A 21,503-nucleotide genomic window follows, 5' to 3' on the forward strand; every position below is an offset into this window, starting at 1 on the left:
CCAATTTGTGTTAATCTAATGATCCCACTTGGATTTTATCTGCCACAAATTTCACGTTCTAGGAAGATACCAGATTAATTGGTCCAGGTGTCATTACAGCATCACTAAGGGCCTTCAGGTTAGGTCAATGCAAGCATTTGTTGAAATGTCCTGTTAACTTTGCTACTGGACTATGACTATATGCTTCCTATTGAATCTGTTCACAATTGTGTGCCAAAAAATGCCATGCAATCTTCTGTTCAGCACTTGTACAATCTGCTGTTGATATCTCTGTGACTGTCAGCTGCACTCATTTCACTACAGAGCATTACATCCTCCTTCTCTTTTACTTCATATGTCATTCCAATTTAAGAAGATATACCTGTTACTATCTACTATTCTTTCTTTTTTTTTAATGAATATAATACTCATCTTCTGTTGATCACGTTTTCCAGAAATGACAGGATGTCTGAGATTCTCATGCAGTTTCCTTTTAGCATTCCCCAGTTATCACATCGTCTGATTTGCATTGCTGATTCTTTTTTGATGTTGAACCACATTCCACTAAAATTTCCTCCCTCGGATATTTCATTCTTATACTAAGTCAGAATTACTCATATTCCTTATTGAATGATATTTAACACAGTGATAAAGATAAGGAAAAGTACATAGCAATCATAATTGGTTTTAGATGGCCTATATTGCTGCAGATGGCCTCTACAGTCTTGAAGGGTTTATAGGAAATATTTTATTCCTTTACAATCTCCTTGAGTGCCCTACCTCTCCCCTTACTGCTATGTCTTCCCATTTCTGTTCCTTTCAAACAGTTCTTTTTCCCTCCCTCCATTTCCCATGTGGTGGTCCTTTCCAATTTTCAGTGCTGTGGGCCTCCTCATTTCAGCCTTCCCAGTTTTCCCCCCAGCCTATGTTTTCTGTAAAGGGCTAAGGGGTTTACTATTCAAGTGGCTTACTCTTTATCCAGTTTATTAATTCTTTGCCTACTTTTCTCCTTCAGACCACTGTCTCTGGCCTTTGGCCACTCCCTGCAATGATTTCTTTCTCACCCACAGTGAAACCTTTGAAGTTGTGTGTGAAGAAGTAAACTCTTTCTACCTTACGGAGTAATTTCATTTAACTTCTTTTTATTGCTGTCTCCTAAGGTGGGATTTAGATAGCTTTAACGTGGTGGTGTGTTGTAATGCTGCCTAATGCAATACAGAATACACTTCATTAAGTATATATATGATACAGTTTCTTATAAATGTGCCTAGAAAGTGAAACAAATAGAACAGCACAGCACCAGGACCTCCTGCTCAAAATTGTTAATTCAGTTCATAAGAGAAATCCATATGCAGTATTACAGAGGTCTCACATCTTGTAAGTCAGATTGAAAACAAAACTGAATACAAGTATATTGGAAAAGTTTAAATTAAATTGCCTGCAGAAGCTATTTTGGGTGCCCAAGTTTGGATTCCATACAGAAGAAGTGTGTGTGTGTTTTCTAATGCACGTTCTGTAATGTAGCTGCTGTTGTTTCTTGTCCTTTGAAGAGAGGTTCAAATGTGCAGGCAGAGAAGCCTCACCAGCTTTGCAGAGAACAGAAAATGCTCCAAGACAGACAGCTGCCTGGGACTTCCATGAAATGCAATTGCCTGTGAAGATCAGCAGATAAAGTGAATGCAATTTCATTCTAACTGATTCTGAAGGCCATTCACATTTGGACCTGTGGTCAAAAAGCTAACTATGCTTTTATCTTACCACTCTATCACTTCAGTTATGGAGAGGTTCAACTGAGCTATTAATAAAAAAACGCTAAGGCTTGATTTGGGGTGAGTTTTTCCCTTTTTAGAACCAAAATAGCTGAGGAAGTAAAACAAAATTAGTCCAAAAATCAAGGGCAAAAAGTAAGTAATTAATCAATTTTCCTTACTAGCAACACATTATACATCACCTAGAAGAAAATAAAAGCAATGAGAAAAGGTCTAATGATGTAGCTTATAAATTGCAGATTGCCTGTTTGTGAGACATAAAAATCGATTATAGTCTATAAAGAATGTAATGGTATCACTAAAGGTTTGGAAACACTGTCTGTCATTAGAATTCATGAGGGGATATATTAGCCTTTCCCTCTGCAAAGATTTTATGTTCATCATTTGACAACGTGGAGACCAGGTAGCCTAGCTCAGCTAGTAAGTAATTCTGACATGAGGCTGAAGCTAGAGGAAGCTGAGGAGCCCCTTCTGACAGAACTTCCATTAGCTCTAACAGCGCTTTACCTAACATTTCCCATGGAAGCAGAGGATTTTCTTTTGTTCTAACTTTTCTTATTGCCAAAAAAAGAATGAAGGGAACGATCTATCCCCTAGCACAGAAAACATAATAAAAACATGGGCTAAACTCTGTTTCTAACCTGAGGTAATTAAGGAGGAAGATAGTCAAGGTCCTTCAGCATCAGCTAACAAAGAAAGGAAGCATGGCAGATCATTCCGTGCCTAAGCTCAGGAGAGAAGGAACACATTTCTCCTTTTAACATTTGATCTTCTTTACTTTAACCTTTAATTACATCAGTGACTCTATATATGAGAGGGGAATTAGAGCCTATTCTAAATTGTGAATTCTAAAACCTCTTTCTCTATGGGGATAAATAATTTATACAGTCTTGCAATCCAGCAATTTAATGAGCCCTTATGCATGTAAACAAAGTTATACCTCTTCTTAGCTACTGCAGAGCTCTTCAGTAAAAGTGTCTGGGGTGAAAAATGGCAGAAGTTGTGTACAGCTTCTGGGTTCTTACTTGGATTTAAAAAATGGTGATCCTGCGGTAATTGTCTTCAGAGTCATTAAATTGCTGTTTGACCACTAAGATGATCTGGAGCCACCAAATATGTGCTCAGATTGTGATCATCTAATGCTATTTCCTGTATAATGCAGGCCAAATAATTTGATCTAGTCATTCTTAAGGAAAGGAAATTCAAAGGAAAGTAGCTATAATGTAAGTCGAAGAGTTTAAAAGTGAAAAACATTGTTTATTTGATTTTTTTCGTAACTACAGTTCTGTCTTAAAAACTGAGGCAGGAGTCAGCCTTCAGGAAAATGTGGTGTGTAGAATACAGAAAGCAATGTGTCTTTTTACCATTCACATCTTTTACACCATCTCTAGATGATCCCTACTACTGTACTATAACAGAAAATCCACTTTGGAAAGCATTAAGTTTTATTTGTTTTGAAGCACAAACTTATTGCAATATGCCTGCTGATTAAAATATGCTTACACATAGCTAAGCTGAATGGATTTTTTCTAATGAAGTGATTCATCATTAGAAAATTATTAAGAATTTTAATGAAATACTCCCACAGAAACATACCAGTTGCAACAAAGATTTCATCAGAGATAATCCTCATCTTAGTTTAGGAACGGAGAGCTGTACCCCTGCAGAACCAATAGTTTAGTGGCTAGGGCATTTATCCCCCTGTGCCCTGGTTTTTTCAATAAATTATATATATATATATATATATACACACACACATATATATAAAAATATAAAAATTCTCTTTAGAGTAAATTGTACCTACATGTGCAAGTGCATCTCATATCAACACATACAAACATAAACATACAAAGATGAAAGGGACCTATTTTTCTTCTGGGTGAAAGCAAGCTGTAAAAGCCTTTACATTTTTTGCTTGAAGTTAACTTGGAAGTATTCGCTCCAGTTGCAGAACCTAGGAGCGAAGATCCTTTAAAACTTAGTGTATTATTGAACATGTTCTTCTGACAATGTCATATACAAGGTGTTTGCACTTCATTGTGGTATTTGTGAGGAGGTCTTTTTCTGGAGCTAGACATATTATCAAGGTGCCTGAAGTGACCTGTCTCTCCCAAAGATGACGATTTTTCAATGGACAGGCAGCAACACATAGGATAGTGTGTATAAGCTGCAAAGCCCTAGCTCCATTCCTTATAGACCTCACAGATTAATTCACAGTAATGCATTTATTCCCTATTTCCCTGTAGTCATAAAACAAGGAAAAAAAAAAAGGAAAAAACAACAGGAAGCATCAAAGAGTTGAGAGCCTCCTGTATAAGTTTGTTTTGAAAATAATTTACATATGTTTTAGCCTTATGCAAAAAGTATGTTTAAGCCAGTGTCTTTATAAATTAATGTCAAGACATTTTAGTTATCACTTGTGTTGATGGAAAAACTCCATGAGGGATACTGCATAGGTCCTGTTAACTATTTAATAGTGATTTCCTTTAGCATTTGCACTGAAAGACAAGATTTGAATTAAACATACATAAATGTGTGTCACATTTTCACATGTAATTACTAAAGTTTCAAAATCAGTTGACCCTAAATAGATCTTTATGCCTATAATTTTCTGATTTATATGACATAGCCAAATCGTGGCCATTTAATTGAAATGTATGAATGCTTCTGGCAACTAAAAAGGTAACCTTCTCCTGATGCAGCTATCAGAAAGTAGAAAAGAAGCTTGATTTCCCTCCTTCAGAACATGTAGACTGATATTAAGCTATAACATGGCTGCCTTGTTTCAGCTGACTTACTTAAATGGGGGATATAGTGCCCAAATGGCTGGGGCCTTGACAGTCTCTGGGAGTTAGCAGGTATTAAAGAAACGAGAACCTTATTGACCATTTCACACATAAGCCTGGAGCTCTAAGTTATATTACCTAACAATGACATAACCATTAGTATATCTTTACATTCATTAGTTTTTGTGACCATTTTGGGACTGCCTGTTACTCATCTGCAAAGAAGAATCAGTTATTTCCTGCTTTTAAAAGCATTACATATCCAGGTTTTCATTTTGAATTTATGTAGTATAGTTAAAGAGACACTCAGAGATATCTATAGTATCTGCATGAGTTAGTAGTTAGGAAAAGCTGACAACTTGTTATGTTAGAAAGAATTTGGTATATTTATGCCATTTTTAAAGATTGTTTTTTATAGCCACGTTGGCTCAGACTCTAACAATTTGTCTTTTACAACATTTTCTAACCGAAGGACTTGAGAGAGAAATACCCCTAAAAAGGATATATCACACACTCAATCCTTTTTTCTTGAAATTAGTACAAAATTGTTTCTGCCATAGCAGAACACTTAGTGAGCTAAACCTTGTTTAGACAAATAGCTGAAAGATGCCAAAGTAGTAAAAGGAGGAGCATAGTAAATGAGCTCTGCTATTGTTATGCTACAGAAATAGTAATCCATGGCCTCAATATCAGCATGTCTTGAATGAACATGCCACTTAAAAAAATAACAATGTATTAGGGCTCTACTGAAAGATTTGATATTTAATTGTGTTCGCTGATCAAAAAGCATAAACAACATAACAATGAACATGTGAAATCTCTGTATTCTAATGATAATGGTTAGGTTTAGCTGTGTCTAGACCTGCTAAATGCTGCTTAGTGAATTACTGAATACAATGATGAGTGATTCAAGCATTCTGTTCTCAACATTAATTTTCTGGATGCCAGCAGAAGTTGTATAACCAATAAAGGAAGAAGTGCATAGGCATATGCTCACACCTATCAGCAGTAAATTATAACTTTGACAGCCCGGGAGTGTTAGCAGTAGCGGGGCAAGTGGCTACAGTGCCTTAACAAAGAGGAAGGCAGAAAAAATGGTATTTCTTTTTAATGTGGCTGCTAATTTCAATGCCTCCTTTTTATTACTGATGATATCCTTTGAAAACTGAACAAAGTAATGAATTAGTTATGTAGAGATTAGGGATGTCATTCTCACAGAGAACTATTTTATGGGAAAATAAATTCAATGCCAGACATCTGGAAGGCAAAAAAAATGTTCACTTATTAAAGTTATTTTTGTCAGTGATGTTAAATGGCAACCAAAGAAAAGAATAGCTCTACTATACACACAAAAATTCCATATCCTTCTTCTTTTTGAACATAAGCATATTTGTGTTTATCTTATTTTATCATAGTTTCATATTGTGTATGAAAAAAAGCATAATGATGCAAATGTGGCTGGGAACAAAAGTGGGAGAAGGACAGAATGAATTTAAGAACACAGCAGAAATATGCAAAAAAGTATAACGGGACAGGGAAAAAAGAAGTTCCATATGCCTAAAGAGCAAGAGTACAAAGGAGAATTGTAAGATGATGAAAGAAAAGGTATAACTTGTATGCAACAGAAGCTACAAAGAAAAATATAATAGAAGAGTACTAAAACACAAACTTGAAATAGGGAAAATAATAAATAACATTACAAATAATGGACAAGATTCTCACCTGGATAAATAGTTCTAGCTCCATTAATTTCAGTTTCAGCTATACCTACTGACAGTCTACACTAGGAATTTCCCTGTGGGTAATTAAAACAAATCATTGACTTGAAGTAGATATAGCTGAGCATTTTGCATCTCTGCAGTATCTAGGGTGGTCCTGGCTTAGTGTTATATGTTTTCCCACAAGGTGCATTGATATTATCCTTAAATTAAAGTAGTCCCACAAGCCTGTGCTTCCACAAGCACATATTTCCCTAGGAAGCAGCACGCTTAGCAACACTGGTATCCATGGCAGTATCTACCATGTACGACTTGAAATGTGGAAGCTTTTTCCACTTTCACAGTTTTGTATCTCACTACAATCATGCTGCCTACCACCAGCTCCAGCCCTCATTCACAAGCTGAAGTTGGACCATGTATAGATGCACCGGAGACCTGGTCTGATGACCGCGCTTTCCCTCTGCAGAGACCCTGCTGCCCATATTGCTGTTTCAGGATCATGAGGCCAGCTGTGGGGAAGGAAATGGCTTGGTGACAGGCACAGAGGCCACTGCCACTGTCCCAAACTGGAGTTCCCAGGCACCAACTGGCAAGATGACATTATACCCTGAACATGGGTTAACCTGGGTGCAGTGCTTTCAAAGGTCAAGCCTCTGAAGCCCTGTGCCAGAAAAAAACCTTTGAAGCCCTGTGCTGGAAAAGTGTGCACCATCTTTACCAGGAACAACAGTGGTGTTTTGGGGGTGTAACAGCACCCTGTCTACCTGCAGAGTGGAGGTGTAATATCCAGGTGTAATTTGGCCAGTTCTGCACCAGACTATGACCGACTGAAGCTGCTGTGCATTGCAGAGCCTCTCTGGGAGCATGGGAGAGCCTTTTTGTCCAGGCAGCAACCATGAGGGCTGGATGCTGCAGCCGCTGTGGCATCCAGGAGGTCTCCAGCATCCGCAGCCAGCGCTCCCTGTCCGTGGGGGCTGGCAGTGTGCGTAGCCCCAGCTGTGGGTTGTCAGGGTAGTACTTCAGAAGACAAAACAATTTAACTGCTTTATACAAAGATAAGATATTTTACTTTAAAATGGGAACATTCTCAGTCCTTTCTCTCAGTCCTTTTTCTCTTCCATCAGGGGTGATTGTTGGCTCCTTTTCCCTTGGCTCTGGCTTTTGACTCTTCTCCTCCTCCTCCTCCCTGTCTGTCCCTCAACAGCTGTGCCCTCTCTCACCCCCCCAAAGCCTCTGTTTTCAGCTCTGCCATCCCATCCATCCCACTTCAGCTGTTTCCCCATGTTCCCGGGACTCAGTTTTGGCTCCTGATGCCTCTCCCCCACCCTCAGCAGCTGTCTCGCTCTGCCCTGGGGAGTCTCTGGCCCCTCCTGAATAGCACGTCCCTTTCCTTCCCAGGCCTCTGCCCTCCACCCTGGCTCGGAGCCAGGCTGCTTTCCCCTCCACCACTCCTCCAGACCCAGCCTTTGCCTTCAGCCCCTTCCCTGGCCTCCGCTCATCTTCAGCAGCTGGTGCCTTCCCCTCACCTCCGCGGCCCCACCGCGCTTTTGGCTTCGGACCCTTCTCCCCCTCCTGCCCGGCCTCCGCGGGCCTCCCCTCATCCCCCTTCCCAGCGCCCAGGCCTGCTCCGTCTTCCTGGAGCCCCATTTCCCAGCCCTCGGCAGCTGTTCCCCGGGCACCCGCTCCCCGCCGTGCCGCTCTCAGCCCCGTTCCCCCCCCTCTCCCGGTGTGCAGCAGCTGTCGCTCATCCCCTAAAGCCAGGCCTCACGGGGAGGCCTTCCTCCCATGCAGGCCCTGCTCCGGCCCAGGCCCGAGGCCCCGTTCCTTCAGCTCCCGGCGGCTGTCTCCCCTCACGCCGGACCTCTGCCTCCGGCTTCAGGCCCTTCTCTCCCCTGCCTTTCCCTTCTCCCCCATGCCAGCAAGCATGGGCGCCGCTCAGCCGGGATGCCGGGGCTGGGAAATCATGTGGCAGCGGGGTTGAATTCCTCACATCGTGCTTCATTACCCTGACAGCGCATCACAGCCGTGACAACCGAGTTGTCAGGATGGCCTCCAGAAACGACGGCAAGTAGGGGGACAGTGTGGTCCACGGCAGAAATGCTGTTAAACGGGAGACCAGCATGACCCGTAGGAAAATCTTTAATGCGCAGTGGCCAGCCTGGCCCTCAGGATTAATAAGAGCAGAGGCACTATGCTCAGACGGTGAAAAGAGCAGCCAGAACAGCTGTGGAGTAAGCCATGGGTCGCTGCGATTGCTCCTCAGCAGGCAGGACCTTCTCATGGTAGATGAATGGAAAACTGGCAACCATAAATTGCTGGTCCAGTTTTGGGCAGGAAGGAGGCCTGCAGCAGCCGCCTGTGCCATTTCGATGCCAGCACTGGCATGGCCTGTGGCGTGCGGAGAGGGGAACGGGCTGTGCGAACACAGGTGTGAATGCTGCAGTGGGCTTTAATTTTCTGCCTCACGCTAAGCAAACTACTCATTACTGGCCAGGGGACTGGACTATGAGAGATTTGCCATGCAGAAGAGACTTCCAGCAGCTCCCACCAACAAGAAGATGACATTTAAAGACTGCAGCAGCGTTCTGCTTTTCTGACCCACTTATTTACCTAGTGAGCCCCATCATGTTATTGCACCACCATAAGCCTCAAAAAAGGATGGCATGACCAGGATGCTGGTTGGGGTACAGCACTGGTGCCTCAGTGTTCAGGGATGTCCTCCTGCCGAGTCATCAGAGAGGACCCCCCCGATGATGGCAGCAGCCTTGCACAGCTGCTGTCCTTCTCCCCCTGCTGCCCCCAGGCACACCCTGGGATGGAGGAACTAGGAGTTCACTCTGGCTGGCAGTTCAGTCAGGTCCTCACTTCCAGAAGTGACATCAAAACCCAAATAAGGGAGTCTGGACTGGTCTGGTAGTTAATGTCTTGGACCTTCCGAAACTCCACCTTCATTTTTTTAAACTTGAAGAAGCAGTACTCCATTTTCATCTCATGCCTGGCCAGCAGCAAGTCACCTCGACACCTCTTGGTACTGTCTCAGGGTAGACCATCTGCTAGTAAAGCCCCAACCTCTTCCCTCCACAGCCAGATAAGTGTAGATGATTTATTTTGGAGACACAGGTCAGACTGCCTTAGAAATGTTGCTGGGAAGAGAGATAGCTATCAAGATAGAAGAAGAAAAGAAATAATAGGAAGAGGAATGAAGGACCAGGGCTGGACCCAGACCAGGACCGGGTGCAGATTGCAAAGGGGAGGAAGGTGAGTAAGGCTAAAGCACCTTAAAGGCCAGGAAGAGCTCAGATGTTTGTTGTGGGTCAGTTTGGAAGTGTAAGCAGCAGTGGTAAGGTAGTTTCAATAACTGTCTTTTTGAAGAACATTACCTGAGGGGATTTTCCAATGTTGCTGAGCAATTTTGTGGGGCATAAGTATTAGGTTCCCTCTGCATGTAGGTTCAGCTTCCCACTTTCCAATGATGTGGGATGTGAATTAGGGAGAGGCTTCTGCTTCAGCTTCATCCAGAAAGAAAACAGTTTCTCACACCATGATGCATTCAAGACCTAAACCAGCTCATAATAAATGGTTATGAGTTGGGGACTCCCTGCAAATACTCAAGCTAGTTCTGATTTAAAATGCTAATTTAGATGCTGTGGTGTGTGATTTGATTCAGTGGAATATCTGATCCTATCTCTAAAAGGAATGAAAGTAGTCAAATCTCTGTCAGAGCATTCAACTGTTTTTTCTATAATTAGCTGTATTGGGGGGGTGGGTATTGTGGTTTGTGTTTTTTTCTTTCTGTGTGCATCTGCCTTTCATTAATTACTTCATAGCTTCATTATCTGCTACTAGATATACCCTGTAGGTGAGAAAAAAAGCCCTGCACTCCTATGCAGACCCATGTTTGTCACTCTGAAAAGCAATATCCTTCAGAGAATGCCATCTGATTCTGCTGCAATGCAGTGAGTGACTGGCTGGGGTTAAAAGCCTTGTGCACAATTCCTGCTAGCTGGTCATTAATCTCCAGGAAAAGGCCCATGTCTTAATTGCTATTGTATAATTAGGAACCTCTTCCATCTAACCAGTGTTAAGCTGAAACAGTAATGTGCCATGTCACCATCACTCTCTCTAAATGAGGATCTGGAAGTACTGCTCTAAACAGTGTGTGACAGTGATTATTATTTTTTTTCATACTCCCTTGAAAAATACTAAGACCAGCACCATCAGTGTTATATGGCCAACTTTGAAGAACCACAGAGCTGCCACAGATCACTGCAGCTTAAGTGACTAAACAAAGTAGTCCCCAAAATTGAACATGTAAAGATGAGCGAAGTCTGTCAGGCTTCTTATATAACATATGTTGTAAAGGAGCCTAAAATACCAGTCAGTAACTATCTCTTAATTTAGAGAATATGGAGCTGAAAGGAAGAGAAGACAGACTTTATTTTAATATGGCTGTAAACCTCAGGGCAGCCAAATATAACTAAGCCTGAAGAAATTGATGTATTTGCCTTAGTATCTATGGGCTAGATATTTGAATGTTTGATATTGGATTACCTGATAGCTCGGTATCAGTGGTAAATTGATTTAAGTTTCCCTGTGGTATTTGGTATCTGTCTAGAAGAGGTTTCTGTCCTGAGGAAAATATATATATATTCTGTAAAACCAAAATTCAGATGTAGAAACATTGAAATATTTGATTGTTATAAGAACAAATTGTTGTCTATCAATAACTTCCGAGAATCCTATTCTAGTAAATCTAAAATATTATGCAAAACATAATATAACTTAGAAATAAAGGAAAACCAAATTCAAATGAAGACAAACACTGTTTTTAAACTACCTTTGCTTTTACAGAAATTCTCCTTTGGATAAAACTGTACTTTCTCAGAAAAAAATTCTTCTCAACATTGTTTTCCCCCAAAATAATTAATATTCAGCTAGTCAGATTCTTGTCTTCAGTGTGATTGTGAAAAGATTCTAGAAAACTGATAGAGCTACCTGCCAGGCTGAATAAGCAACCGTAAACAATAGTGAAATTGTACACAGAAAATTCAGAGAATGTGCTTTCTTCTCTCTGACACAACTATAATTGGTAAAACAAAATCAATGCAATAGAGATGAGCATCTGTTTTGCTTTAAGATAGTCTTTTTCCTGGTGTATTTTTCCAAGATTTATGCTGGCACAGATGACTGTAGGATCAGGCCCAAAGAATTACTTGGTGTGTGTGATTTTGTGTAGTGCTGAATATCTAGTTGAAGACTGCTGTTCAAGAAAGGATTCATCTGAAGTTTGTTCTTTTCCTGCTTTTTGCCTGTGTTATATCATTAAAGTGATAGAGGATTTCATAAAATAAAACAAATCTTCTCAACTGTCTCTTTCTGAGAAGAGCTTGAAAAATTCAGATGAATCAGCAAGCGATATTTAAATAGTTCCTCATTTTATTCAACTAGAATATCATATGGCACACTTTATGCACCATCAGTTAGTGGATTTTCATAAATGTCCATGTCCAAAATAGAGAGGTCAGAAGCTCTACTGCCCTCAGTGCACTGTCAGAAACTTTTTTTTTAGTAATTTTATTTTCTACTTATTAAATCCTCTGGACAGAGGCTTCTGAATCTTTGGCATGCAGTAATAATTCAAACATAATTTGCCTTTACTTTCATGCTTTGCAGAAGCTTCTTGGAGCTTAATACAGATTTTCCCTATTCTCACAGTCATTTCCAATATTCCATAGTATCTTTTTTTCTGAGTTTTGCTTGTTCCTTATGGCCTAAAAAAAGTTAAGATTTTGAACATTCTTGAAGTTCAGAAAAGCACTTTTCTAACTAGTTCCACTGAACATAATAAAGCCCTGATCTCTGTGGAAACTTCAGCTGCTGTTTTAAAGTAATTATGAGGATGAGAGAAGACTCTATAATTTCTACAGTTGCTTTCCCCATTCTCATCACCTTGAGAAACACGTTTGATGAGCAACACTGATACAAGTCCCAGGACAGCAAACAAATACTATAATAGACAGAAAATATGATCTGTCTTTTAGCTCTTTAAGTGTTTTATTAATGTTGTTCCCATCATTTTAAATGACCCCAAAGTACTAATGGAAAACCAATGAGAAAAGAAGGAGCATTAGAAAGAGAAAACATGAAAAAGTGAAAAGAAAGGCTCCAGGTGCTGGTTCTTTCTGATGAAATTCCTTGGTATTCTTTAACATTTACACTGTATTGCTTTGATTGCTCTTAGTAATTTCAGATGAGCCTTAATATCTGTTATGTAATAATTTAGGCAGTGCAAATATAATGTAGGTATGCACACAAAACCAAAATTCAGGCTTCTGGGCTACAGCCATGTTATGGAGATTCATGTTACCATGGGAGTATTTTACTTCTACAAGCAAATTCAGATGCTTTAAAATAATTTTATAAATCTTTTCGCCATTATTAAAACAAAATGTGGAAAATCAGAAATGTGGAAAAAAATGTTTGTAAGTAAAAAGTACATTATTTTGAAAATCTTAATCCCTTGTATCTGTAATGATTTTCGTTAACTTACTACTCTTCCCTTGCTAAAAAGCTAGTTCTGCAATTAAACAAGTTTGCACTGAGACTAAAGGTCACCTTTTTAATCAACTGAATTTTTCGAATTACTTAAGGTGGTAACTCTCAGACTATGTCCACAGCAAACTCTTCCAGGTGATAAAGGGATATTTCTATTTTATTCTGCTACTGTGGTAAAACACTTGGTGAGATTCCAAACACTATAATTAAAGAATGCATTTCCAGATATTTTTCCATTAAACCAATAAACTTTCTTCATCTGTTGCAGCTGTTTCATATCTTCTGATTTTTTTCAAAGTTTTTATGCATGACCTTTTACACTATGGGTAAAAGTTAGGTGGTAATCAGATTTTTGAACTATTAGGAGAAATATAATAAAGAAGAGAGTCTTGAACACTCATTTAATTTTCAGAAGGGGATTTTATAGTCTTATTCTTTTTCCTTGGAGAAGTTTATTTCATTAGGAGTAGTCTTGAATACAGCTGCTTATTTCACCTTGGAGACAGAAAACTGGTATGATTGCTTCGTATCTAACCTACTTATTTGAATCAATGTATTTAAAGAAGTGAAAACCACTAGCGGATGAGGGAAGAAGGGTTGAGAAAAAGGTGGCTGTGGATGAGAGCCTTAAGCAATAAGTTACTTGCGGAAGGGAAAAAGTAATTGATCATTTGCACCTATCTGCTTAGCAAGTTTCCACTTTGCCCTCTGGGTTTCTCCCTCCTCTATTCTGCTGAGTGTTATTTGTGGATAAATTTTAAATTAAGGAGATGTAAATGGTTGGTGCAGAGAAGAATTGGCTGTGTCGAGGAAAGCAAAGAATCTCTTGCAGGGATAATAAAAAGGTAAACCATTATAATTTGAGAAAACAATAATTGGCTAACAGGCTAGTGTTTAGTAGCACTATTTTCAACTAGATCCTTTCAGAAATGTTTTACTGCAAAGGTTATGACAAAGACTGAAGAGCTGTGTGGTCCAGGGCTACAACCTCCTTCCTTATCTCTGGATAGGAAATCTGGCAAATCACAGAGAGGAGAGTTTCACAGTTCACTGCCCATCAAGAACCATAGAATACAAAGAAAACAATTAAGTACTTCCTTGTATTCTGCTAAGTGTAGACCTTTTACCAAGAACACTAGTAGGCACCTGTTTTTGCTAAATTATCAATATTTCTGATGATAACCAACATTACAAATGGTCATCAGAGGAGCAAACGTACAAGAAGACAGGCCTGAAGAGAGCAGTTTAGAAAAGCTCAAGCATTTGATGACATCTGGTATTCTTTGATGTACCATTTTCTTGCTATCCGTTTTCCTCTGTTACCCAGAAAATAGAAAGGGCCTGGAATTCACTACACAAATCATCATAATGCACTTAATTTGATTCATCCCTGTATACATTTATATTATGTCCGGAGTCATCCTTGTTATTTTAGAATATTAATATTCTTCAAAGAAATCTGCCCCATCACGGTGAGTGACTGGCTGAGGTTAATGGCCCTTGGCACAACTCCTCCTAGTTGGTCATTAATCTGGAGGAAATGCCCTGTGCCTTAATTGTTATTGCTTAATTAGCAACCTCTTCTATCTAAACAAGTGACATATGACCTGAAATAACAATGTACACAGCAACAGTCATTTTCTCTAAGTGTTTGAGCTGTGCCATAGGCAGATTCTATGCAAGTAAAACAAGGCATGGGAAGTACATATCTGTTCAAATAACGTGGGGTGTGACACTGAAATAATGTTCTTCAGATATGATCATTAATAAATGTCTTTTCTTAGATTTCTGTCACTAGTTTAAATCAGTGACTAACCTGATGCCTAAAATTTAGAATGAGAAAAGCTGTGTTTGCCTTATTCCTCATACAATTTAGTGTTCCATATTTCTAATCAATGCTGCCTGTCAGTGGTTAGCCATGGTTTTAATCACTGCAGGATCTGTATAAACACACACACACAAACCCAGAGCACATTCCTACATGGAATATAAACTCACATTTTTGCTCAGAGCCTGGGTGATGAGAATCTGTTCTCTGCACTCTTGGCCATTAACTTCTCCCCTCTGTGCTTTGTTTCCTTTCCCCATCCTTTGTCTATTTACAAATTGCATATTTTGATCGTAACCCCTTATAACAGAAATTAGCTCTTTCTAAGTGCATGCATAGTACTTAGCCCACATAGGGCTTTTGCACACTCCTGGAATATTGTGTAGAGAGACAACGCAGTACAGCATCAAAGGAACTTTCAGAATTTGAAAGTACGCTCTTGTCTTTGCAATTGACTTTATAAATAATAGATAAATGCTTTATTTGTTGAAGGTAGAATATAAATATGAATGGTCTGTTAATATATCAGTTTGCATCTTCTAAAATTTGATATTGCTTGCTAGTAAAATCTCAACTCATCTGATACTTTTCCATGTGAAGGAGTAGTGAACATTATACAAGTAAAATCTTGACTGTTTTCTTTTTCCAGTTTTCGTTTTTTGGCTAAAAACTTTCATGTTAAGTGTTCATCATTGGTATAATTCAAACTCTGTTGAAGTCAATGGAAATAGATCCAATGACTTATAAAGGCTCAGGTTCATGGAAATTATTTTGTAAATATAATAGTTATGGACTCTGTTATCAAAAAGAAAATTAGATTACTTGGGTTACGAGCTGAAGAAACTCCATAAATGTAGATGGTTCAGCATATGTAGACTTTGAGTCCTGTTTCAGTAATAATTTTTCACACATTTTTTTGAATCATCAAATGGCAGCCCAGCTGTTCTACTTTGCTCTGTAATACCACTGAAAGTCCTACTATCCTAATCTACACACACTATTGCCAATGCCCATCTGCTTGTAATGCTGAAGAGCAGCTGAAAAAAATGGGGACAGAACAAATAGAAAACTTAATAAGCTCATTTTAGCTGCACTACTGGATTTTGTGAGCTTCCATGAATTTTAAATACAAATAGATATTATACATTTGTCCAGTTTTAGTACAACATGGTAGTAACAGAAAAATTGTGGAACTTAAAGTGGAAGCTAGTGTAGTCCTAAGCATGTACTGAGCCATTTAATAGCTGTGCATAATTTATTTTAATTCAAACTGTGGACAAGATTTTCAGCTAATTGGAACTAGTTGACTTCTGTTGTTGTTTGGCCTTCAAAATCTGTTTTGCATTGACTTATCTATTTATTTACACATAAAAAGAAAGTTCAGTTTCCTTTAACTAAAGAAATGTCTATCAAAAACACTCAACATAAATGTTACTGAAAGACATCTGAGCCTGTTCTTCTGAGGTCTATGGAAAACTTTTGCTAACTTAAAGAGCTAGCAAGACCAAATTCACCTCATAGCTGAGGACATACATAACTAGTTTTGGTCCAAACCAACAAACATTAAAGAAAGTTATAAATGAATAAAAACATGTAGAATTTATAGGAGAATATATGCAACAAAAATGCATTCATAATTTACCATACTCTATGAATGCCATGGGAGTAACTGTTTCCTTTAAGTATTTGGCAAACATTGCTAGTATCCATTCAAAAAAGTAATTTTCCACTCAGAGAACTTCTTCTTGTAAGCACTCATGGAAAGAACAGCCAGCAATACAATGCGTTCTCTGCAATTCTCCCTGGCTACATTCACGTAGTCAAGGCAGAAGCTTTAAATGCAGAAGAAATGAACAGCTGGTATCAAATCCACAATTAGATGTGGAAAGATCATCTTCCCATGAGAGAAGAAGTTCATGGTTATTATGTAGCTGTAGTTGTTAGTTTTCTGGTTTGCCTCTCTAAGCAAAACCCTTTTGTAGTTTGAGGCAAAGTTCTACAATCTTCTTAAAATGAAATAAATATGCAACCTTAAGAGATTCACATGATAGACAAAATCACCTATTTAATCTCTGTGTGAACTGCAGTGCTGTCTTTTCTGTAACTAAATAAATCGCACTTTACAGACTGGACAAGCCTTGTTAGTTAAATAGGTCAGCTGGATTCAGTGCCAAAACCTGCAGGATTTCAAGTGTTCTGAAGAAAATGAATACATTATCCATAAGGTAGTTAAGTGATATATATATGTGCATACATATGCAGCTGAACAAATAGATAATAGTTTACTCAGCCATGCCTGCAACTATGGTGTATCGTCTCCTATTCATGTAGTTTCAGCTTGCTGCTTGTCTGTGCAATGTATTGATGAGAATCTTCTTTCTGTTCTAGAGAGTGCTAAATTTTCAGTACAGTACTGTTAGATTCTTTTTACTGTTAGATTCTGTTAAGTATCAAAAATTTAAATCACATCACAGAATGTAGATGTTAAAATATTTCTTCAGAATTCTTAATATTGGTATTGCAATAGAATTTAGGTGTCACCTTGATGCTTTCTTGGTTTTGCATTTGTAGAAGCAAAAAGTAAAAGATGATTCTAAAAGGATTTCTATTCAATATGAGCTTGGTATTTACATCTCCACATTTATAATAGACCTAAAGTTCAGTGAAATAGGATTTAAGAAGTTCTGCATGATTTTGCAGAGTAGTTGACACTTTTTCATCAGAGCATAGATACTTTTCTCTCTGAAGAAGCACAAAATACAACAAGATTCTACATAATTTTTGATATTTTCAATATACTGTGTAAATGAATTGATAGAAACGGGCTTGTCATCATAACAAACAGAAAAATTACCCACATCCAGGTGTACTGTATCTACAGGTGGGTTTTTTTGTAGTCAGAAATGTATATAGCTCTCACTTTTACACATACTACCAGATAGACTAGGGCTTAGGGGAGAAAAAAATCTCTTGGACAGCTGTGTTCAGTTACCAATATCAACTTATTATAAGTAAACACTTGTACATGCATAGAATGTAGCTGACCAATAGAATTCTTCATCAATACTTTTGTCTGTAGCTACACAGCTTACATTTTGCAGAAAGATGATTTAAAATTCAGTTTTAGCTGTGGTTGCCTATTTTTTTTTTTTTGCCAAACAAAATGGCACAGAGAAATTGTGCATTTCTGATCAGACAACCATTCTTCATGTATCCAGCATTCAAGAAGAATATTAAGGATGAATGTTGTATTTTCTGCTCTGTGTTTAATGCTTGTTTCAAATCAACCTTGCCTCTCATTCAGATTAGCTTCATGCAAAGCATCTGTCAGTTATACTCTTTCCACTTCATCAGTGTTCTGATACTTCTTGAAGTTTTAAGAACTTCTGCAATTTACTCTGCTTTTTACGAAACTATATATTTTGAATGGTACTTGAAAGATGAGGCCTTTTTTCATTTGTAGCTTTTAAATTCTATTTGTTCCCATGGAAAATTATGTACTAGGGCAACTCAATGTAGTTGTTACATAGATTTGGGAAAAGAAGTCTTTTCCTGTCTAAAAGTGTTTGCTATAATCTGGTAAAGTAACATTAACAATACAAAAGTTCTTGTCCAAAAGATCTTGAAGGACATATGGCTGTAATGGGGGGGGGGGGGGGAAGAAACTGCTGATTTCATTTGCCAGAAAGAAACGAGAAAAGGAAAAGCATGAGATAAAACCCTGTCTTAAGCTCAGAAACACGAAAGATAGAAATGGCAACAAGCCTTTTTCCATTCATTGGTTAACTTTTTGAAAAGTGGATCAGAAGAGTGTAGGCATGCATCCTGCTGCCTTATGCAGATGAATTGTCAAAATGCTATGTGCCAGTTTAATTAATTAGAGATCTAACAAATCTTTCTACAGACACATGCGGAAGACATTCTTTAAAATGTTTTTCAGAAAATGCATAGCTGATATGTAAAGATTAAGTCATTATTTACCATTTTTGTAAGCACTTCTAGAATATCAAGTAAAAACATTTTAAATCATTATTTTTAAAAATGTTTTCATCAGTGGGACTTTATTTTCAAAGATGACAGCTGGACCAGACTAATTCCTTATATACCAGATACAGTGGTAACTAATCCTATAACTTTGTATGTATTAAATACTGTGTATAATTGGATCATAAGGTTGTGGTTAACTCATTTGGAAAAATTAGCAAAGCCATAATTACTCACAAAAAATGTGAACATCTCTTATGTATACACTAATCAAGGATATGTATGATATGCACAAGGATATGCACTACTGTACTGCACATTTTATACTATTTAATGGATACTCGGCATTATTTTGTATGACAAATAGTGAAGCAGAACTTTGCAGCATTATGGATATACCACACTCACACCTCTTGGGATCTTCTTAATCTCCATTTAAACAGTTTTGATTACATTAAAAAGAATTGCTTCCACATGTCATATTCGAAAAATGTTCAGTATTATATTTTTTGCAATTGCATATGTAATTGCATACTTTCAAGTACTGTAGATTAACAGTTCTACTGTATAATTTGAAAATTTTGTCACTGCAGATCATAAGCTCTGTTTAGGTTTTAATTAATTACCCTATTATCCCTTGCTGCATTCTCACCATAGGCATAGAACGCAGCTAAGTGTTGCAACTGCAAGTCCACCTCTGTTATTCAGTTTTTATTGCTAACTTTAGAGGCTTATTCTTCTTTTATTTGCACTGATGGTGTTAAAAAAAAGAGCAGCTCCACTGCTAACAGTTGAGTTAAGGCAATGTCCAAAGAGTTTTAGGAACTTACCCAAAGTTTGTTGAAGTCAGGGAATTCCAGTAGGCTTTGGATAAGGAGTAGAAGTTAAGGAGAGGAGTGTGTATCTTTCTTCCGTGTTGTCATGTGTTATGTATGGGTTTTTTTTTTTTTCTCTTTTGATTTTTGTCCTCACTGAGTACTGCTTTCACCTAGAGTGAGAAATGAGGCACAGTTATTTTAATTGGTTTCTAATTCATTAAAGCTGGTGAATGCTGAGTCCCATTTTAATAAGCACGAAAACCAGACAAAATGATAATATTTTGACCAAGAGAAACAGGGGAAGAGAAGAGAAATAGTGCATAAAAGAGTAAGCCAGAACAGTTGTAACAAACTGCTACTAGGTATTCTGATGCATAATTATTGAGTTAATGTTTAACTACTAAAAAAACCCATTATGATAAAGAAATATGTTTACAAAAAAAGGAAAACCTCTCTGTTTATTGCCAAAAAATGATTCTTATTTCAATCTACAAAATCTACAGCTTTTGTTTTCTGATATGGGTGAAGAAAACTCATGAATGGTAAACAGCAATATTGAATAATCAATTAAATGGAAGTACCTTGAACTATTTATTGTTATACTGTTTTTCTCAAACATACTTCTTGCCAACCAAGAAAATTTTCTTGAATACTTAAATAACATCTAGTACATTTAAAATAATTCTGGAGTTCTGTATACCTTCTATCACTGTAGCATCAGAGCTTCTTAAATGAACTAAAGCAAGCAATTTATGGATTATGGATTTTGGTTAGAGTAAGCAATTTAGTGGCCATTTTTATTTTTTCTGACAATAAATAAAATAATTTTTAGACAGCTCAAATACTTGCTAGCATCCTCTAATACTCTTCCTTATAGTCAGAACATCAGATGGAAAAATCATTTCCCCTAAACAACTTCATGCAAGATTTTTAAGGTGAGGACTAGTCCAGATAGACATTGTTCAGTAGCAATCCAAAACAGTACATAATTTATCAGGAGAGAATTTAAGCTTTGAGGTTGGTGTTTTGTGAACAATTTGAATCTTTTCTAACTCGTGAGTCCACAATAAGAGAAATTAATTAGAAAATGCCAGGCTGTTAAAAAGATATATAGAAATTTATATGTCTTTATATATATCTCCGCTAATTACTTACATAAATCTATCCATCTCCCCATCCGGATACTAATGGATAAAGCATGGTTGAGTACCAAGCCACTGCTAAGATAAATATATTTTTTTCTTGGCGCACCTACAAAATAGGATGTCCTACTGCAGAAAAGATTCCAATATGTGAACTATAATTATAAGCTACAGCCATGACATATTCATGGGTGAAACCATTAAGGGAAAAAAATCTTCAGGATACATCCATCTTTCCCACTAACACACTCTGTTTTATCAAGATACAGCTTTAGCCACTTGATATCTATGCAGATGCTGATCTTAGAAAAAAAGCAGTGTGAACAGTGCAGTTGTCAACTGTCATGGGGCGAGGTGAAGTGGATGTCATTTCTGTACTTTATCTCATGGCATCTTATCAGATTCCCAGTGGCTTGCTACTGACATTAAAAATGATAGGAAAAAAATGAGACTGCTTCTAAGTAGCCTAGAAAAAGATTTTTGGTTCAACTGTAGAATAAGAAAATGTTGAAAGAAATTAACTTGTGAATTTCATGCTGACTGATATTACTGCATGTAATAAAGTAGACTATTTTAATTACATCCTGGGATGATGTAGACTATTAAATAAAAATGTTAACATCTTCCTAGCAACAAAAGCTAAAACCGTGTACAAATAAAGGGAAGATCTTGATCACGGAGACTCTTGGCTATTAAGGTTGTCTACAGCTTTATGTCTAAATCACTGAGGATTATAAGTGTCTGTGAGTCTTCAGTTATAAGACACTCTCAGTTGTCAGGTATGGGTTACTCACAAACATTTTAACTTCTGAAATGTAAGTTTAAGAATTGTATGGAATATTCTTGAAGAAGATATATTTTTGCTAACTAACGTTAAAGATGAAAAAAACACATTTGGGAAGCTTGAACAGATACTATCACCAT

General features: G+C 37.8%; 1 protein-coding gene and 1 long non-coding RNA gene across 35 annotated transcripts in view; one reads left to right on the forward strand and one right to left on the reverse strand.

Moving 5' to 3' along the window:
• NRXN1 (neurexin 1) overlaps positions 1 to 21,503 on the forward strand; it is a 724,516-nt gene that overhangs the window by 22,953 nt on the left and 680,060 nt on the right. The gene's annotated exons all lie outside the window — the stretch shown is intronic.
• LOC115350037 lies at positions 171 to 19,552 on the reverse strand. The gene is made up of 3 exons (XR_003926310.2): positions 19,450 to 19,552; positions 9,633 to 9,809; positions 171 to 1,631 (listed from the first exon to the last, which is right to left on the reverse strand). It is a non-coding gene; the product is annotated as an uncharacterized LOC115350037 (long non-coding RNA).

The sequence above is a fragment of the Aquila chrysaetos genome, chromosome 13 (assembly GCF_900496995.4).
Source record: "Aquila chrysaetos chrysaetos chromosome 13, bAquChr1.4, whole genome shotgun sequence".
Taxonomy (NCBI): Eukaryota; Metazoa; Chordata; class Aves; order Accipitriformes; family Accipitridae; genus Aquila; species Aquila chrysaetos.